Source organism: Suncus etruscus, chromosome 12 (assembly GCF_024139225.1).
Source record: "Suncus etruscus isolate mSunEtr1 chromosome 12, mSunEtr1.pri.cur, whole genome shotgun sequence".
In the NCBI taxonomy this organism is placed as follows: Eukaryota; Metazoa; Chordata; class Mammalia; order Eulipotyphla; family Soricidae; genus Suncus; species Suncus etruscus.
The window spans coordinates 21,814,946-21,832,869 of record NC_064859.1 but is presented as its reverse complement, the minus strand read 5'-3'; the positions used below and the strand labels follow the sequence as shown (position 1 = coordinate 21,832,869).

The window sequence follows — 17,924 nt, the reverse complement described above, 5'->3', positions numbered from 1 at the left end:
CTGAGGGGGCAGGAGGGGATTGGGATTTTTGGAGAAGGGATTGGGAGTTTTGGAGAGAGAAGCATGAGGAGGAAAGAGGGTAAGAGACAAGGTACAATGCAGGGCTGAATAGGGATCCAGTGTAAATGGTATGATAGGCCACACATGTTGGCCAGGGCTGAATAAAGATGATATCTCCAGAAGCCTGACTGCTTGTGAGTTTTCTCTCTGCTGCTATCCTGAACAAGCAGACCTGATGGCTGGAGAGGATTGGAGACATATGGCCTGGGCTGGAAGAGAAAGGCCTCTCACCATCCATCACCATCCACCACCATCCATCCCACCAAAGGGCTTTTATTCTACAGAGCACTGAAAATTTCTAGCCAGCTGAGTGGCAGAGCATCTGTCCCTACTCAAACTGCACCCCAGAAGGCTACTTATAATGGACCAATGGCTGTCTGTTGAGCTGGAAGGAAGGCACTGCAGGAGGGAATCTGGAGGGTCTGAGGAGTCAAGAGCCCATAAGAGCTCAGAGTTGTTTTCTGTGTTTCCAGTCCCTCCATCTTGCTTGAGTTGACTTTAGCTAAAAGCAAAGACCTGGCTCTTAATTATCTAACTCCTAGCCATATTGGTTTGCTGGCCTCAGGCAGAAAGGGCTTCTCTGGAAAAAAAATAAAACAAAACAAACCAGCATGTTCTGCCTCTCTGCTTTCAAATGGGTTCCTCTCAGCCAGTGTGGACCATATGAAAGCTATGGGGAAGGTCACACCTCCACATCACCATTTCCCCCCAAAAGTCCCAACCCTTGGAAGAACAAAGAGGGCTGGGACTGAACTCTAGAGATTCTAGGTAGGAGTTTCATCAGCTGCTTTGCTGCTGTATAGAAGGGCTCAGCAACTGTGAGTGGGGGAACTATTTTATTCCTCATTTCATTTAGCTAGTGACTTTGTAGGTCTATTGCTTGAAAAAAAATTCATTTGGGGTTGGCTCTGTGCTCAGAAATCGCTTCTGGTAGGCTCGGGGGGCATATTGGATACAGGGGATTGAACCCAGGCCCAACCCAGGTCAGCGGCATGCAAGGCAAATGCCCTACCACTGTGCTATTGCACCAGCTCCCCAAATTCCATTTTTGATTGGAATTTCTGAGTTAGGATTTTTTTTCTAGTGCAAGTAACACTCAACTCTAACTGGCTTAAGTGAAAAAAGAGAGAAAGAATTGATTTTCTCACATAATTGAGCAGCTTAGGATATCAAATAGTATCTGTGAGGAATTTCTTCCTATTGGTAATATTTCCCTGAGTTGTTTCTACCAAAAGACAAAGATGGCCCTGGTGGTTCTGATCTTCCCTTCTAGAAAAATGACACACAGCAATTAACTCAAACCAAAGGCATTCCCCCATCTTCCTCTTTCTTAAAACCTCTCCTTTAGATATGTAAAAGCCCAGCTGGATATTTACCATTGTCTCTCTCAACCTTCTCCCTCCTGGTGAATTGGGAATGGGTTAATAAAGAGAGTTCTGGCTTTTGGCTGAGGCAGAGAGACCACAAGGTGAAAAGCCACAGACTCCATGATTCTTTCCTGACTGGCTTGGTTTATTAATCCTTTGTGGCTACCCTACTACTTCAGAGCCATCTGCCTGGGGTTAGAGATACAGTGTGTGGGGTGATCTCACAAACCCTGGGGATATATTACACCTTACCATCAGCACACAAGCCTGAACACATTCCTTGATTCTGCTCCTCTGTCTGCAACTGTCAAATGATATTTATTCATATACTAAAGTTTGAAGTTACCTCAGTAGAATCTTTGGATTTTTTCTTTGTTGTCATACTTAGGAAATCCATCCCTATCCAAAGATTATTTATTTACAGATACATATATGTTTTCTTTGAGTAGTTTTGTGTTTTTCTTTATTTTTTAAGCCAGAATTTAACAATAAAACAATTTTATTGAGTTTTATTTGTATTTTTTTTGGCAGTGGTGGGTATTAAACCTAGGGTTTCACATATACAGAGCAAGTAAGTACTCTATACCACCAAGTCAGATCCCTGGTCAAATTAAGGTTATTAGAGACATGACCATAATGCCATACACTGACAATAACTTGGTAGCATGGAACTACTCTAGGCTGTCCAGTATAATACACTGGACTTTTTTACTCCATCTAGAAATTTTTGGCATATATGCTGATATAAATGTTTATTGAGGTACATACATTTTTATTATGAACACTAAATCATATTCTAAAAGAGAATCTGAGGAACTATGAATTCATCATCTAGTTCCAACGTTAACAATTCATGGTCAATTGGTTAATTCTGTTTCATCCTTTATGCTTCCTTACTTCAAACTTCCTCCACCCTACGTGTGTGTGTGTGTGTGTGTGTGTGTGTGTGTGTGTGTGTGTGTGTGTGTTTAGGCCATACCCAGTGGTGCTCTGGGCTTATTCCTGGTTCTGTGCTCAAGAATCACTCCTGGTGGTGATGAGGGACTATATATTGTGCCAAGGATAAAATAAAGGTTGGTTGCATGCAAAGCCAAGATGTGTTGTATTATCTCTCTTGTCCTAGTCCTGAATAATTTTGAGAAAATTCTATCATACTTTTTCATCCAAAAATACTATAGTGGGCTCGGAGAGATAGCACAGCATTGTTTGCCTTGCAAGCAGCCGATCCAGGACCTAAGGTGGTTGGTTCGAATCCCGGCGTCCCTTATGGTCCCCCGTGCCTGCCAGGAGCTATTTCTGAGCAGACAGCCAGGAGTAACCCCTGAGCACCGCTGGGTGTGGCCCAAAAACCAAAAAAAAAAAAAAAAAAAAAAAAACCCAAAAAGCAGAAACAAAAATACTATAGTATATATAAGACAAGTACTTAGCATTGGCAATGTAGCTAGTAATAGATTTGCCTTGCAGGTATGAGACCCTGGATTCAATCTCTAACATCACTTTAAAAAAAAAGTCATGGGGCCCGGAGAGATAGCACAGCGGTGCTTGCCTTGCAAGCAGCCGATCCAGGACCAAAGGTGGTTGGTTCGAATCCCGGTGTCCCATATGGTCCCCCGTGCCTGCCAGGAGCTATTTCTGAGCAGACAGCCAGGAGTAACCCCTGAGCATCGCCAGGTGTGGCCCAAAAACTAAAAAAAAAAAAGTCATCAGTTTATGAGCCCGGAGCAATAGTATGGTGGGGAGTGCATTTGCCCTGCATGCAGCCAACCCTGGGCCCTGGGCTCAATCTATGGCATCCCATATGGTCCACTGCACCTGCCAACATTGATTTCTGAGTTTAGAGCCAAGAGTAACTCCTGAGCTCTGCCGGGAGTGCTCCCCCACCAAAATTAAATAAATAAAAGTCATCATTTTAAATATTTGTCATTCTCATGGTAGCAGTGCTTTGGGCAGCTCCCAAATGGTTCTCAGGAGGTGTGAAGGCCTCAGCCAGTGATTCTTGGCCAAATGGGTCAGCGGGTCAATGTGAGGGTCAGAGTATGCAATAATGCTTGAGCCCTATGGTGCCACGGATTGCCCAGGCTGCCCCACTAGTGCTTTGGCTCTTCTAAGGCTGTGCCTAGTGATGCTCAGAATGCTGAGGATTGAGGCATGGTCAGCTATATGCAAGGCATGTATTTAACCTCAGTCCTATATCTCTAGTCCCTTACGCTTCTTTTTTTTTTCTTAAATAATTCCTTATTATTCTAACACCACCCTCTGTTGGGTATATTAAAATACAAAATGTACCAAGATATGGACTTCGGAGTTGTTGTCATTTCTTTAGCTCCACAGGCAAAAATAACCAATAATAAATAAATAAGTGCAATGATATTAAAAATATTTTATACAGCAAAAGAAATTCAGGCTAAAATAAAATATATGGAGGTCGGTGAGATAGACTAGAGATAGGGCATTTGCCTTGCGAGCAGCCAATCCAGGATGGATGGTGGCTCGAATTCGGGCATCCCATATAGTCCCTTGTGCCTGCCAGGAGCAATTTCTGAGCACAGAGCCAGGAATAAACCTGAGTGCCACCTGGTGTGACGCCAAAACCAAAAGTATTAAAAAATAAAACAAAATAAAAAATACACCCTACTGAATGGGAGAAGACATTTACCCATAATATACCAAATAACAGGCAAATAGCCAAGATGCACTCATCAAGCCCAATAAGAAAATTAATAATCCTGTCAAAAACAGGGAGAGTACAAGAACAGATACTTCCACAAATAGGACATATGAACAACCAGTAGGTATATGAGAAAGTGTTCATCCTTACTTATTTCAGGGAAATACAAATCAAAACAATGGAATATGACTCATACTAGTGAGAATGGCGTATATCAAAAAGACTGAAAACTACCAGAGTTGGTAGGGAAAGTAGTGAAAAAGGAGCCCTCAGATGATGGGAATAGATAGTGTCTGCTAGCCCTGATTTGAGCCCCAGCACAACACTGAGCATGGTCAGAAGTGATCCTGAGCAGAGCCAGGAGAAAGCCCTGAGGATCATCAGGCATGGAACACCCCTCCCCACCAAAAAAATAACCTTAAATGAAAAATAAAAGACATGAAGTTGAGTGCAAGGGAGAGCAACAACAGGCTAGAGTATATGCTTTGTATGAATATGTCCCTAACATCACATGGTCCACTAGGAGTGACCAACCTCCCTCAACTCCAGAAAAAAGTAGTTTTGAGAATAAAGTTTAAAAAAAAAAAAGATGGTTTGGACTAGAGTGATAGTGCTTGCCTTGCACATAGCTGATCTGGGTTCAATCCCTGGCATCCCATATGGTTCCTTGAGCTTGCCCAGAGTAATTCCTGAGTGCAGAACCAGTAGTCAGCCCTAAGCATCACTAAGTGTGGTCAAAACAACAAACAAACTAAAATGAAATAGATGATTCTTTGAAAATAACAACCAAAGATCATTTTGGTAAATGTTGCACAAAGACTTTCTCATAAAAGAAAGCAGGGACCAGAAAGATAGCACAGTGGGTAGGGCTTTTACCTTTCTTTTTTTTTTTTTTTTTTTCGGGGGGGGGGGCACACCCGGCAGTGCTCAGGGGTTACTCCTGGCTGTCTGCTCAGAAATAGCTCCTGGCAGGCACGGGGGACCATATGGGACACCGGAATTCGAACCAACCACCTTTGGTCCTGGATCTGCTGCTTGCAAGGCAAGCGCCACTGTGCTATCTCTCCGGGCCCGGGCTTTTACCTTTCAAAACATGAGTCCATGTTTGATCCCCAGCATCCCATAGGATCCCCCGAGCCTGTCAGGAGTAACTACTGAGTGCAGAGCCAGAAGTGACTCCTAACTGCCACTGGGTGTGGCCCAAAACCCCCCCCAAATTAAAAAAAATTATAAAGAAAGCAAATATGTAACATGAAGAATGAGGAAATGGATACAGCAAATGACAGAGAAGATATTTTTGATTTTTTAAAATGCTACAAGGTACAACCTGACCCACATTTTTTTTAAAATCTGAATAAACGAGTGCTTTTCTAGGAAAATATAAATGATGAAAATTGACTGAGCAGAACTAGAAAGCCTCAATAGACTAATAATTATAAAACAAAACAGAAGAATTAGCAGTGACCAGTGGTCTTATAAGCCTAAATTCAATTCACCCACAGCTGTTTAGGAGTGGGGTGGTGCTGTCTCTGTTGGCCTGGTATTGGAGCCTTGGGGGTGTCTGTCCAGCTCAGTGCAGGACTAGGATAGATAGAACACCCAGAAGAAGCATCCTTCTCCCTCCTCACCCCAGGCCCTTTGAAAATGCTCTGTGCCCTAGCACACCCCTATTCCCCCTTGCCAGACTCTGGAGATGGCAGGGAAAGGAGAAAGTTTAGAGCAGGCAGGTGTGTGGATTAGCAAAGGGCAAACGGGGCTCCTAGAGTCCAGATAAGTCTTCACTTGATACCAAGCCACCTCACCATTTCCCTCCTGCTCATTACTATGAATCACTCTTAGGAATACCATATTTTTCACTCTATAAGACACACCCAACCATAAGATGCACATAGTTTTGTTTTTTGTTTTTGTTTCTGTTTTGGTCACACCCGGTGGCACTCAGGGGTTCCTCCTGGCTCTGTGCTCAGAAATTGCTCCTGGCAGGCACGGGGAACCAGATGGGATTCGTCGGGGATCAGCTACATGCAAGGCAAACACCCTACCACTGTACTATCTCTCTGGCCCCAAAACGCACATAGCTTTTAGATACTCTCCTCCCCTGCACTCAGGCTTCAGTTCTAGGTAGTATTCACTCTGTAAGATGCACTTGGGGGCGAGGGGGGGGGGGGCGGAGAGATAGCATGGAGGTAAGGCATCTGCCTTGCATGCAGAAGGTTGGTGGCTCGAATCCTGACATCCCATATGGTCCCCTGAGCCTGCCAGGAGCAATTTCTGAACATAGAGCCAGAAGTAACTAACCCCTGAGAGCTGCCCGGTATGACCCAAAAACAAAACAAAACAAAAAAGATGTATTTGGGGGGTTTGTGTGTCTTATGGTATGAAAAATATAGTATTTTTTGCTTAGGTGCACACACTTCCTCAGCACAAATATGAAGCCTTGCTATGATGCAGGCAAAAGGTGATGGAAGCAGGTAGAGGGAGGAGAGGAATAAAAAGAGCCCAGTTCCCTGTTCAGACCTTCAGAATCCTGTGAAATCTGCACTGAGACAGAAGTTGCCTTTGCCACCTTCTTTTTATTTTGGGGGTGGGTGGTGGGGTTGGGCCACATCCTATCTGACCCAGCATTCTCTCCCCAGCCTGCCTTCTTTCAGTCCAGCCCTTCCCTTACTATCCTCAGGACGGACCTACTTGTCTCCTACCCCTTCTGAAAGGCCTATCTCTTTTTTTTTTTTGAAAGGCCTATCTCAAGTCTACTTATTTTCAGCCTAGCTTAAGGGTATGTTTGTAGAAGAACCAATTAGAGACTTCTTTTTCTTTGTTTTTTCAAGGTTTTATATTTTATCTCAAACAAGCATCCCCTAAGGAATACTGTCTCTGGCTCCTGTTTACTATTTCACCAGAACACAGGTAATCCTGCATTTTCATGGATTCCATCGAAGAAAGATGACACCAAGGTATTAATCCAAAACAAAGGTGTTCCCCCATATCCTCTTTCCTTTTTTTTTTTTTTTTTTGGATTTTGGGCCACAATCGGTGATGCTCAGCAGTTACTCCTGGCTATGCGCTCAGAAATCGCTCCTGGCTTGGGGGACCATATGAGATGTCAGGGATTGAACCAGGTCTGTCCTAGGTCAACCACCTGCAAATTGCACCATCACTCTGGCCCCATTTCCTCTTTCCTTTTCATCTAGCCCTTTGATATATAAAAGTCCACATAGATCTTACTCCATCTTACCTCACCTGGTTGAATTTGTTCTGGGAGAATAAAGAGCAGTCTGGCTTTGGTACAGGGAGAGATCATGAGACACAGACTGATTCTATGACTCTCCTAACTGGCTTGGTTTATTAATGATTTGCCTCTTTGTCACTGTCCTGCTTTTTCTAACCTGTCTGCCTAGGGGTGGAAATATAGCGTGTGTGGTGATTTCACAAACCGTGGGGATTTATTATATATCAACAATGTGGTCACTTCTAGTCACTGCTTGTTCCTACAGTGAGCCCTATTGCTCTTTCTCCAGAAGTCCTCATGACCTTCTAGTAAAAGCAATTCCTCATCCTTCTTTTGATGGGTGATCCCTGCCTACTGTGCGGCCTAACAGCACAATCAGTCCTCATCTGAGGACACATGACTTTGGTCTGGCCCAGTGGTGGGCAACCCTTTTTTTTCAACTGAGCCAAATCTCGCCAAAACTACAATTGAAATTTATTTTGAGAGCCACACAGGGCGTGCACTGACAGAGGCTAGGAATAGAGTCCTGACTCCTGGAGCGGCCGCCCGGCACACAGAAGAGCCACATTAAAAAGTGGAAAGAGGGGGCTGGGAAGGTGGCGCTAGAGGTAAGGTGTCTGCCTTGCAAGCGCTAGCGTAGGACGGACCACGATTCGATCCCCCAGCGTCCCATATGGTCCCCTCAAGCCAGGGGCAATTTCTGAGCGCATAGCCAGGAGTAAACCCTGGGCATCAAACGGGTGTGGCCCAAAAACAAAACAAAAAAAAGTGGAAAGAGTCACATGTGGCTCGCGAGCCATGGCTTGCCGACCACTGCTTGCCGACCACTGGTCTGGCCCATCAAGTACTCCCCATCTTCTTGGTCACAGTAACTGGTCTTGGGGGTGGGGGGGTGAGAAGTCATGCCTCAAGCTGAACCAAGAGTCCATCATCAGAATTTACAGGGAAGAGAGGAGTCTTCTTGTCACTGGGATCACATAGGAGGTTGAAGAAGTTGTCAGTCACTTTTTGCCACCTCAATCCACACAGAAAAAAAAACATTTGGGCTGGAGAGATAGCAAGGAGGTAGGGCGTTTGCCTCGCATGCTGAAGAATGGTGGTTCGAATCCCAGCATCCCATATGGTCCACCGAGCCTGCCAGGAGCGATTTCTGAGTGTAGAGCCAGGAGAAACCCCTGAGCGCTGCCGGGTGTGACCCAAAAAACAAAAAAGAAAAGGAAAAGACCAGTCATGAAAGTTAAGAGTGTGGCAGCTTTCAGTGAGGATAAACCATGAGCTGGAGAGAGTCCTCACATTACTGACACCTGGAGTTATGCCTGAGAAACACTTATTCCTGATTTTTGGATCACAGCAATGCTCAGGGGTTGCCTGTGCCTCTGCACTCAGGAATTAGTCCTAATGATGCTCAGAGGACTATATGGGGTGCCAGGGATCACACCCACATCGTTCTTGTACAAAGCAAATACCCTACCTGCTGTACAATTGCTTCAGCCCTTTCTACTTTTTTTAACGCTACACCCAGTGGTGCTCACAGGCTACTACTGGTATGAGTTACTCAGAGGTAGTTCCCAGTGGTGCCGGGAGTCCATGCAGTGCCAGGGATTGAACCCTGATAAAATAATGTTTTTATCCCTTTGAGCCATCCCCTGGGTCCTAACCCCTTTTTAGTTTTATAAACTGTGGTATCTAGAAGGTCCTTTTGTGTTTAAGATAGTTTAGATTCATGCAACTGTGATCAAGAAAAAATACTCTCCCCATCCCATATTTCTTATCTAGAATTCTCTCCTGAGCACTATTCAAACATGACTTTAGGGGCTGCAACTTCTGTACAATGGAGAGGGCACTTGCTTTGCATGCAGCCAGCCTGGGTTTGAGTATCAGCATCCCATATGGTCCCCTGAATCCTTCCAGGAGTGATCCCTGAGTACAGAGCCAGGAGCATTGACAAGCACTGAGCATTGACAGATGTACCCCCACCCCAAAAAAAAACCCACAAAAGCATTATTTCATTCCCAGTATATTACTGAGTACTCGCCCTGTGCCATTGTTAAGTAGGAAGGGTGGTTATGAGACTGGGGAGGGGGAGAAGGACATTTTTACATTAGAACCAGCAAGTACAAAGGCAAGATGTGAGAAAGACTGTTCCTCCCTCCTGAAGGGTAGAAACATTGCCCCAACTCTACTATTTTCCCAAATTTACAACAGTTACTGGCATTAGGGAGATATTCGGCATTGGTGGAATGAATAAATGGCAAAGATTTTTTTAACCAGGTGTGCAGTTTAGCGAATGGAACAGTAGGCCAAGGTCAAGGAAAAGTCTATAAGAATATTGCAATTGGCAATTATTAGCCATGATATCAGGAGTATGAGTGGGGAGGATATTCTATTCACAATTAAGAAAGGAGAGTGGTGGCAGAGTGATTGTGGCTGGGGTAAAAGGGAAAAGTCAGGTACAGATCTGGGGTTGAAACATTTAGGTATCTGGGGATGATGTCCAGAAAGAAAAGAAGTAAGAAGGTTTGGTTTGGGGTATATGGAATGAGTGATTCTAGAATTTGAGAAAATAGAGCTACCCGATACATAGTTTACAAAAAGAAGAAAAAATTCACAATTTTAAAACTAGCATTAAAAAAAAGGAAGGTGCTGGGAGACTGTACAGGGTTAGGTATTTGCCTTGTATGTAGCCGACTGCAGTTCAGTTTTGTCACCAACACAACAGGGTCTCTTGAGGATAAGATGACACTCAGCTATTAACTCAAAACAAAGGCAGTCCCCCATCTTCCTCTTTCCTGTAAATCTCTCTTTTGATATGTAAAAACCTACCTGGAACACTCTCTACCTTCCCCCACCTCATGTATGGGTATTGGTTTAATAAAGAGTTCTGGCTTTTGGTACAGGAGAGACCACAAAGCAAAAAGCCACAGATACCACGATCATCCTTTCCTGACTGGCTTGGTTTATTAACCTTTCGCCAAAAATCCATCCACCTAGGGGTAGAGATATGGTACCTGGGGGTGATCTCACAATCTGTGCATTTTATTTCATACCTGAGCACTGCTGGGAATAACCCTCAAGCACAAGATTAGCCCAAGTATTGCAAGATATACCTCTAACCCTCTCCTGGCAAAAATAAGTAAGTAAATAAATAAATAAATAAAAGGGAGGGAGGGAGAGGGAATTAGGGATATAACTCAGTGGTAGAGCACATGCCTTGCATTGCATGATTTAATTTGATTCCTAGCATCATATGATTCCCCCAAGCACCTTAAAGATCAACCCCTGAGCACAGCTGGTGTTACCCTTTCCTCTCAAAATACCAATAAAAAGGAAACCAAAGTGAAGAAGGAGAATTGAGAAGAAGGAGCAGGTCAGAGACAGGGTTCATGTAGTTTCACATGAGTTACCCTTGATTCAAGCCCCACCACCACCAAAAATAGAAAATAAAAGGAGGAGCAGCAACAGCAGCAAAGTCAAGTGAGGTATTGGGGGATCCTTGAAGAACTAAGATATTCCAGAGCACCAGCAAGCAGCAAAGGGGACTGCGTGCAAGAGGGAAGATGATGTGCAAGAGGGAAGGGATGAACAACCGTGTAAACTATGTTGATAAGTCCCATTTGAGCAGATGGGGACACCATCCGCTGGTGACTTGATGGGCTGCTGCCATGAGCCTAAGTGTGTGGGTTGAGAGTAAGGTCAGATGTGGGTAGAAACAGGGAACAGATGTTGGGAGTACAATATGCAGGGGTGGCAGGAGTCAGGAAGAATCAGGCTTTTTTGTTGTTGTTGTTGCTGTGGGATTTTTCATTTATTATGTGATGCCAGGGATCAACTCTCATGTGCAAGGCAAGACTGTTTTTTGTTTGTTTGTTTTCATTTTGGAGCCACACCTGGTGGTGCTCAGGGGTTATTCCTGGTTCTGTGCTCATAAATTGCTCCTGGTAGGCTCAGGGGACTGTATGGGATTGCCAAGGATGAAACCTGGGTAGGTCCCTGACTGGGCATGCAAGGCAAACACTTGTGCAAAGCAAATACTGTACTGTCACTCCAGCCCCTATGGCTCTGAAAAACTGGTGCTGGGGTTGGGGGTTGGAGCATGAGTTCCAGGAGTTAAACATAGAGTCATGAACATGCAAGGCATGAACCCTCTGTACCCCGTATCTTTGACATTGCTTTTTGTCATCTTAAGTAGTTCTTAGAAACAGCAGAGCAAAAAGGATGGAAAGGATATTTCAGGGTAGGTGGCTCAGAGATTAATTTGGCTAGAACAGACTTAGGACACTGGTCACAGGAGTCATTCTCTTCTATCTTGCTCACCATTTTCATAAAACATAAGTGTACCCAGTTCTTAAAAATGTGCAAGTATTTTGGGGGGGCTGGAGCGACAGCACAACAGGTAGGGCATTTGTCTTGCACACGGCCCACACCTGGGTTCGATCCCCAGCATCCTATATGGTCTCCCAAGATAGAAAGCTTTTTTTATTTCCTTGGCTAGCGCTTGCAAGACAGACACCTTACCTCTAGTGCCACCTCGCTGGCCTGAAGAAGCTATTACTTTTTTTTTTTTTTTTTTTTTTTTTTTAGGTCACACCTGGCAGCACCCAGGACTTACTCCTGTCTCTATGCTCAGAAATCGCTCCTGAAAGGCTTGGGGGACCATATGGGATGCTGGATTCGAACCGCCATCCTTCTGCATGCAAGGCAAACGCCTAACCTCCATGCTATCTCTCTGGCCCCAAAAGAAGCTATTTCTGAACATAGAGCCAGAAGCAACCCGAATGATGCTGGGTATGGCCCAACACCCCCCAAAAAAAGTGTGTAAGGAGGCTGGCAGGCTGGCAGTATTTTCCTAAATACCACCAGAAGTGAGCTCTAAGTGCAGAACTAGAAATAAGCCCTGAGCATTGCTGGGTGTGACTCAAACCCCTCCCCACTGGCCCAAATATATAAGGTGTGTCCAGCCTTTATCAACATTTAGATATCTTTGAATTATCCAAATCCTCTCAGGTCTCTGATTTTTTTCAATTCTATCATTTGAATATTTGACCATATTGCTTTCCTAGGCTGTTACCCACGCCCCACCCACTTCAGGATCCTTCATACCATGTCTAACTCAAGTGGAGCTCTGAAGACTCACATATTCTGAAAACAAAAAAACCAGTCAAGTAACTCCCCTCTTAGAAGGAATGCTCCAAGGTAAGTCCACCTACTGAGAGGCCTAGCACCCTTGCTGGAGGCTCCTCAACACTGGCAAGAATCTGACCATCACCCAGCTTAGCCAGTCCTGGCTTTTACCTGTCTTCCACTATATCCTTCCTGAGTCTTGATGGGCTGAGCTTCATTGGAAAGTGCCACATGCCATCATAGCCACAAGTCTTGGCTTATGTTGGTCTGGTCCCTCTTCCCAGGAACCCTTTTTCTAGACAGTGAATTTGCAGGCCCAGCTCCAAACAGCCCTCCCTGACCCTCCTTCCAATTTAAATCACAATGTTATCCCTTCCCACAGTTCTTCAGGGCTGGTAACAGGTATCCTAGGCTAGAAGGTCATGGCTCTGCACATCTGAGATTACCTTAGGCATACATTGGTGGCCAGGGACTATGCAACAGTTCATCTCCAAACTTTGTACACAAAGGAACATCAGTATGTTCTTAGAGGAATATATGGATTTCTGAGTAATGGTTTCTAGTTTATTTCATGTAATCAAAATGATTTCTACAATTGTTATGAAAATGGTGAATATAATTTTCATTCGGTCAACACTAAGAGTCACCTCAAGTAATAGGTGCATCTTAGCAATAGAGATGCGGGCCAGGAGGACTAGTCCATGGTAGGAAGCTTGCCATAAATAGTGGAGGAGTGCAATTAGGGCAGAGAAAGGACCACTATGACAATCAGAGTTGGAACTGATCACTCTGGACAAGAACTGGGTGCTGAACAGAGATAAAGTGATTAGCGTCCCTTCATCAACAATAGTGCTAACCACAGTGAAAATAATAAGGGAGGGGGTCTCTCAGAGTCAGGCGGGGGAGGGGAAACTAGGGACATCGGTGGCAGGAAATGTACACAAATGTGTACAAGCAAAGAGTATTGTACTCTGCATGACTGAAACTCAATCATGAACAATTTTGTAACCACGCCATTTAAATAAAAGGAAAACAAACCAACAACAAAAAACAAAAACAAATTGGTCTGGGGCTCTGCTGGTCACCCACTGGGATCTAGCACCATCTTTCTGAACTAGCATCATCTTTCTGATAACATTGTGTTAGGTTCTTTATTCACTTGACAAAAAGATGTCAAACATAAGGCCCATGTCGGGTACAAGGGATGCAAAATTAGACAGAGATAGAGAGATAGATATGAGAGTGCTGCCCTGAAGGGCTACAGTCTAACAAAACAACTAAGAGTTACCTACTAATTTTTCTGGTTGGATACCATGTTTCTCACTTAGTTCTCACAGCAGGATTGCCATGTAGGTGGTTGCATCTCCATTTTGTGATGAGAAAATTGAGATTCAGAGTAGACAACAAATTATGTGACTATAGCAGACTGTAGCTTTGGTTTCCCCAGTGACCCAGGCCTCCCAGCTCTCCTGTTCCAGTGCCAGGTCTTCCCACACTGACTCAGAGATTAGCCATGTGGCTTATTTTGATCAATGGAATATTAGCAAGTCTAGCAGAGGCAGCAGTTTGATAGGAATTGAACCCTAACGCTTATCTTCCTGAAATACATCCTTTTGGGATCCAGCCACCATGTAAAAACTTAAGATAGACACATGAAAGATCAAGTGCCATGTGAAGAGAGAAGTTTGTTTTGTTTTGTTTTGTTTTGCTTTTTTTGGGTCACACCTGGCAGTGTTCAGGGTTACTCCTGGCTCTGCACTCAGAAATCACTCCTGGCAGGCATAGGAGACCATAGGGGATGCTGGAATCAAACCCAGGTCTGTCCTAGGTCAGTTGTGTGCAAGGCAAACGCCTTACCACTGTGCTCACTCTGGCCCCAGAAATTTTTATTTTTTTGGTTTTTAGTTTTTGGGTCACACCTGGCAGCACTCAGGGGTTACTCCTGGCTCTACACTCAGAAATGGCTCCTGGCAAGCTCAGGGAACCATATGAGATGCCGGGATTTGAACCACCATCCCTCTGCATGTAAGGCAAATGCCCTACCTCCATGCTATCTCTCCGGCCCCAAGAAAAAATATTTTTAATATACTTGGGTTTGCATGAAAATTTCTCAATCACAGGTGAGAAGCCCTGCAAGGAAATAAACTTCAGTATGTCACTGAGACCTGACTTTATTCTCCACCCTGACGGAGGGCTTAGGAGAAGAATAGCCTAGAAGAAAGGATTTTGAATGAAAGCCTGGATTCTCTGGAGAAGTTATAGAATGAAAACTGTCTTGATGTTCCTTTCTACTTCTCAGTTGAATGCAGCAGTGTGAGAGGCACCTGCAAGAATCTGGATTCACAGTTGGGGCAAACCACTGACAATGAGTAAAAATTGTTAATATTGTTCAAAGGGCTGGGAATGTGGCTCAGTGATACATTTGCCTGGCACATAGGAGGCCCTGGGTTTGATCTCTGGTACCCCACCCCAAATACACACACACACACACACACACACACACACACACACACACACACACCATATATTTTTTTCAATACCTTAAAGTCTGAGCCAGTTCATTACACATCAATGAATCATCAAAACAGCAACAAACTAGGATTTGAATTTGACTTCAAAATCTGCCTTCAGGGCCCGGAGAGATAGCACAGCGGTGTTTGCCTTGCAAGCAGCCGATCCAGGACCGAAGGTGGTTGGTTCAAATCCTGGTGTCCCATATGGTCCCCTGTGCCTGCCAAGAGCTATTTCTGAGCAGACAGCCAGGAGTAACCCCCGAGCACCCCCGGGTGTGGCCCAAAAACCAAAACCATAAACAAAAACAAAAAACAAAACAAAACAAAAAAATCTGCCTTCAAAAACTACTTTCTTGAGCCAGAGAGATAGCATGGAGGTAAGGCATTTGCCTTGCATGCAGAAGGACGGTGGTCCGAATCCCGGCATCCCATATGGTCCCCCGAGCCTGCCAGGAGCAATTTTGTGTACAGAGCCAGGAGTAACCTCTGAGTGCTGTCGGGTAGGACCTCAAAATCAAAAACAACAACAATAAAAAGATACAAAAAATCCAACTACTTTCTTAATTTCAACTTCATGTTCCCTTTGGTTGGGAATGAAATGCCAAACTGTCAGGCCAGCCCAACTTAGCACTTAACACTCAGTAAATGTCTTTTGTTTGTTTTTAATTTGGGAGCCACATCTCGCAACGCTCAGTCCTTACTTGAAGCACTGTGCTCAAGTAATGCTGAGAATCAAACCAGAGGCTACCTTATGCCAAGAAAGCACATTAACCCCTGCCCTATCTCCCCAGTCCAGTAACTACTTGTTGAATGAATGGAAGAATGTGAGAACAGAAAGGTAGGAAAATTCACGAAGTTCAGGGAGACTAGATAATTACCTTTTTTACAATTCTCTCCCTTTTCTTGTAACAAATATTCGCTCCCCAAATTCAGGAAGCCCTAAGCACCCCTAAATCTAGAATATGTGTGCAGACCTCTAATCGCTTCTCTCCCTGTCTCTCTCTACCCCTCCCCAGATTGGGGCAAAATTGAGAAGTTAGCTGGTTTCTTTATTGTTTGTTTGGGGGCCACACTCTGCGGCACTGAGGAATTACTCCAGGAATTACTCTGTGCTCAGGAATCCCTCCAGGTTGGCTCAAGAGAACATATGGAATGGCCAAATCAGTCTGGGCTGCAGCGTGGCCCTACAGGCTGCACTAATCTTTCTAGCCCCCCAAAATGAGTTGGTTTCTGGTGATCATTCTGTAGTACCCCAACTCCCAACCAGGTCCCTAACATCTTTTCTCCCTCCCACTTGGGCCCTCTGAACCCAAGAGCTTCTTCCCCTTTCTGAATAAAATCCACATGCAGGAGAGGAACAGTGAAGGGGAAATTACACAATGGACAGGAAAGATTGGGCTGTGGATTGATGGAAAGGAAGAAAGGAAGCTCTAGACTCAATCAGCGCTTAAGGTGGACATGTACTATAAGGTGGGGCCGAATTTTAAAGGTGGGCAGACAGCAGGAGAAATCCCCCTGTATGAAGAATTTTTTAAAATTTAAATCCTGAGTCCCTCAGAAGTGAGGGTGCTGGCTTTCCACACACAGGGTTGAGTCCTCACAAAATGTGTAGCTCAGGGTGTGAAGACCCACATGGGTCCAAGGAGACATCCTCTGCTCCTAGCAGCGCCACTGGAGGCCTTTTCAGGCTAAATCCACCCCCCCCACCCATCTGCAACAACGCGCCCATCCCTCCCAAGGTCACAGGCTGGGCTACAACACCTGGCCAACACCCCAGAAAACCAGCTGAGCCCCCCACCCACCCCACTGCAGTCTCAACCCTAGGAGTGGGCAGGCCCTTTGCCTTGCCTTCTTGCAAGCAGGCGGACGGTGTGGGCACAGCCCACTCGGCAGTGGGTCATCCGCGCGCGCGCGCGCGCGCGCACGCACACACACACACACACACACACACACACACACGCAAAGCGATGGATGCAGTGAGGCGCGCATTGCACGGCCACCTCGCCGTGGACAGTCCACCCGCGAGCACGTCGGGATGAGCAGAGCCAGAAACACGCGTGTGCACACATATGCACACCTCTGCTGCCCCTGCAGGCTGGCACACGTGCGCAGAGACACGCACACACCCAAACCCTCCATCCCCCAGACATCCCCACCCGCACAGGTGCCCAGGCAGGCCTCAACCCCGCCCCCGGCCGCGTCCAGAGCAGGTGGGGAGGGCTGGATGTCGGGTGCCCTCCCCATCTCTCCCCTCTTTTCCCCTTTCCCTCGCCAAGGCCCTGCCCGGCTGGGAGTCCACGGCGGGCTCGAGGCCCCGAGCCAGGCTGGGGGAAAGATGGGGCGCGGGGGAGGGGAAGCCGGGCTTGCACCGTTCTGGGGTTCAGTCCCGATGTGCACCCCCTCCTCACCTCCGGAGGGGCCTCCAGCAGGCTGCGGGCGGCGGCGTTGGCACGGACAGGGCCAGGGGCGTCCTCCCCGCCTTCTCCCTCCGGAGCGGCTCCCCCTTACCTCCTCCTCCGGCCCGCGCGCGGCTCGGCCGGGCCCGGGCCGTGGATGCAAGAAGCAGCAGCCCCCCGCGCGCGCCGGGGTCCCGCTGCGGGGCCTGCAGCGCGCTCCCCGCCGCGCGCGCCTCGCGCCCCCGTCTCCCTCTCCGCCTTGCAGCCGGGCCCAGGATGCGGAGGACTGGAGGCCCCGGCTGGGTAGCCGGGCGGAGGCGGCGGCGGCGGCGGGGATGGGGTGGGGGCGGCGCCGGCCCCTCCTCCGGGGCGGGCTCTGCTGCGGGCTGGGGAGCGGCTGCGCGGGACCCCACGTTCGCTGATCGCCGTGGAAGGTGGCCTGCCTGCTTCGGTGGGGGAGGCTCCGCGCCGCCCCCCAGGGGTGCCCCCTGCTCCGCGTCCTCCTGTCTCTAATGCCCGATGCCTCCACTGGGGGGGGGGGTCCCCGGGGTCCCAGCCTGCAGCGCCTAA

General features: G+C 46.5%; 1 protein-coding gene across 1 annotated transcript in view; it reads right to left on the bottom strand.

Moving 5' to 3' along the window:
* FBXO41 (F-box protein 41) overlaps positions 1 to 17,522 on the bottom strand; it is a 35,773-nt gene extending 18,251 nt beyond the window's left edge. The window contains exon 1 of the mRNA XM_049785044.1: positions 17,367 to 17,522. The gene's annotated coding sequence lies outside the window, so the exon portion shown is untranslated. The remainder of the gene's footprint in view (positions 1 to 17,366) is intronic.
* Between the last annotated feature and the right edge of the window lie 402 nt (positions 17,523 to 17,924).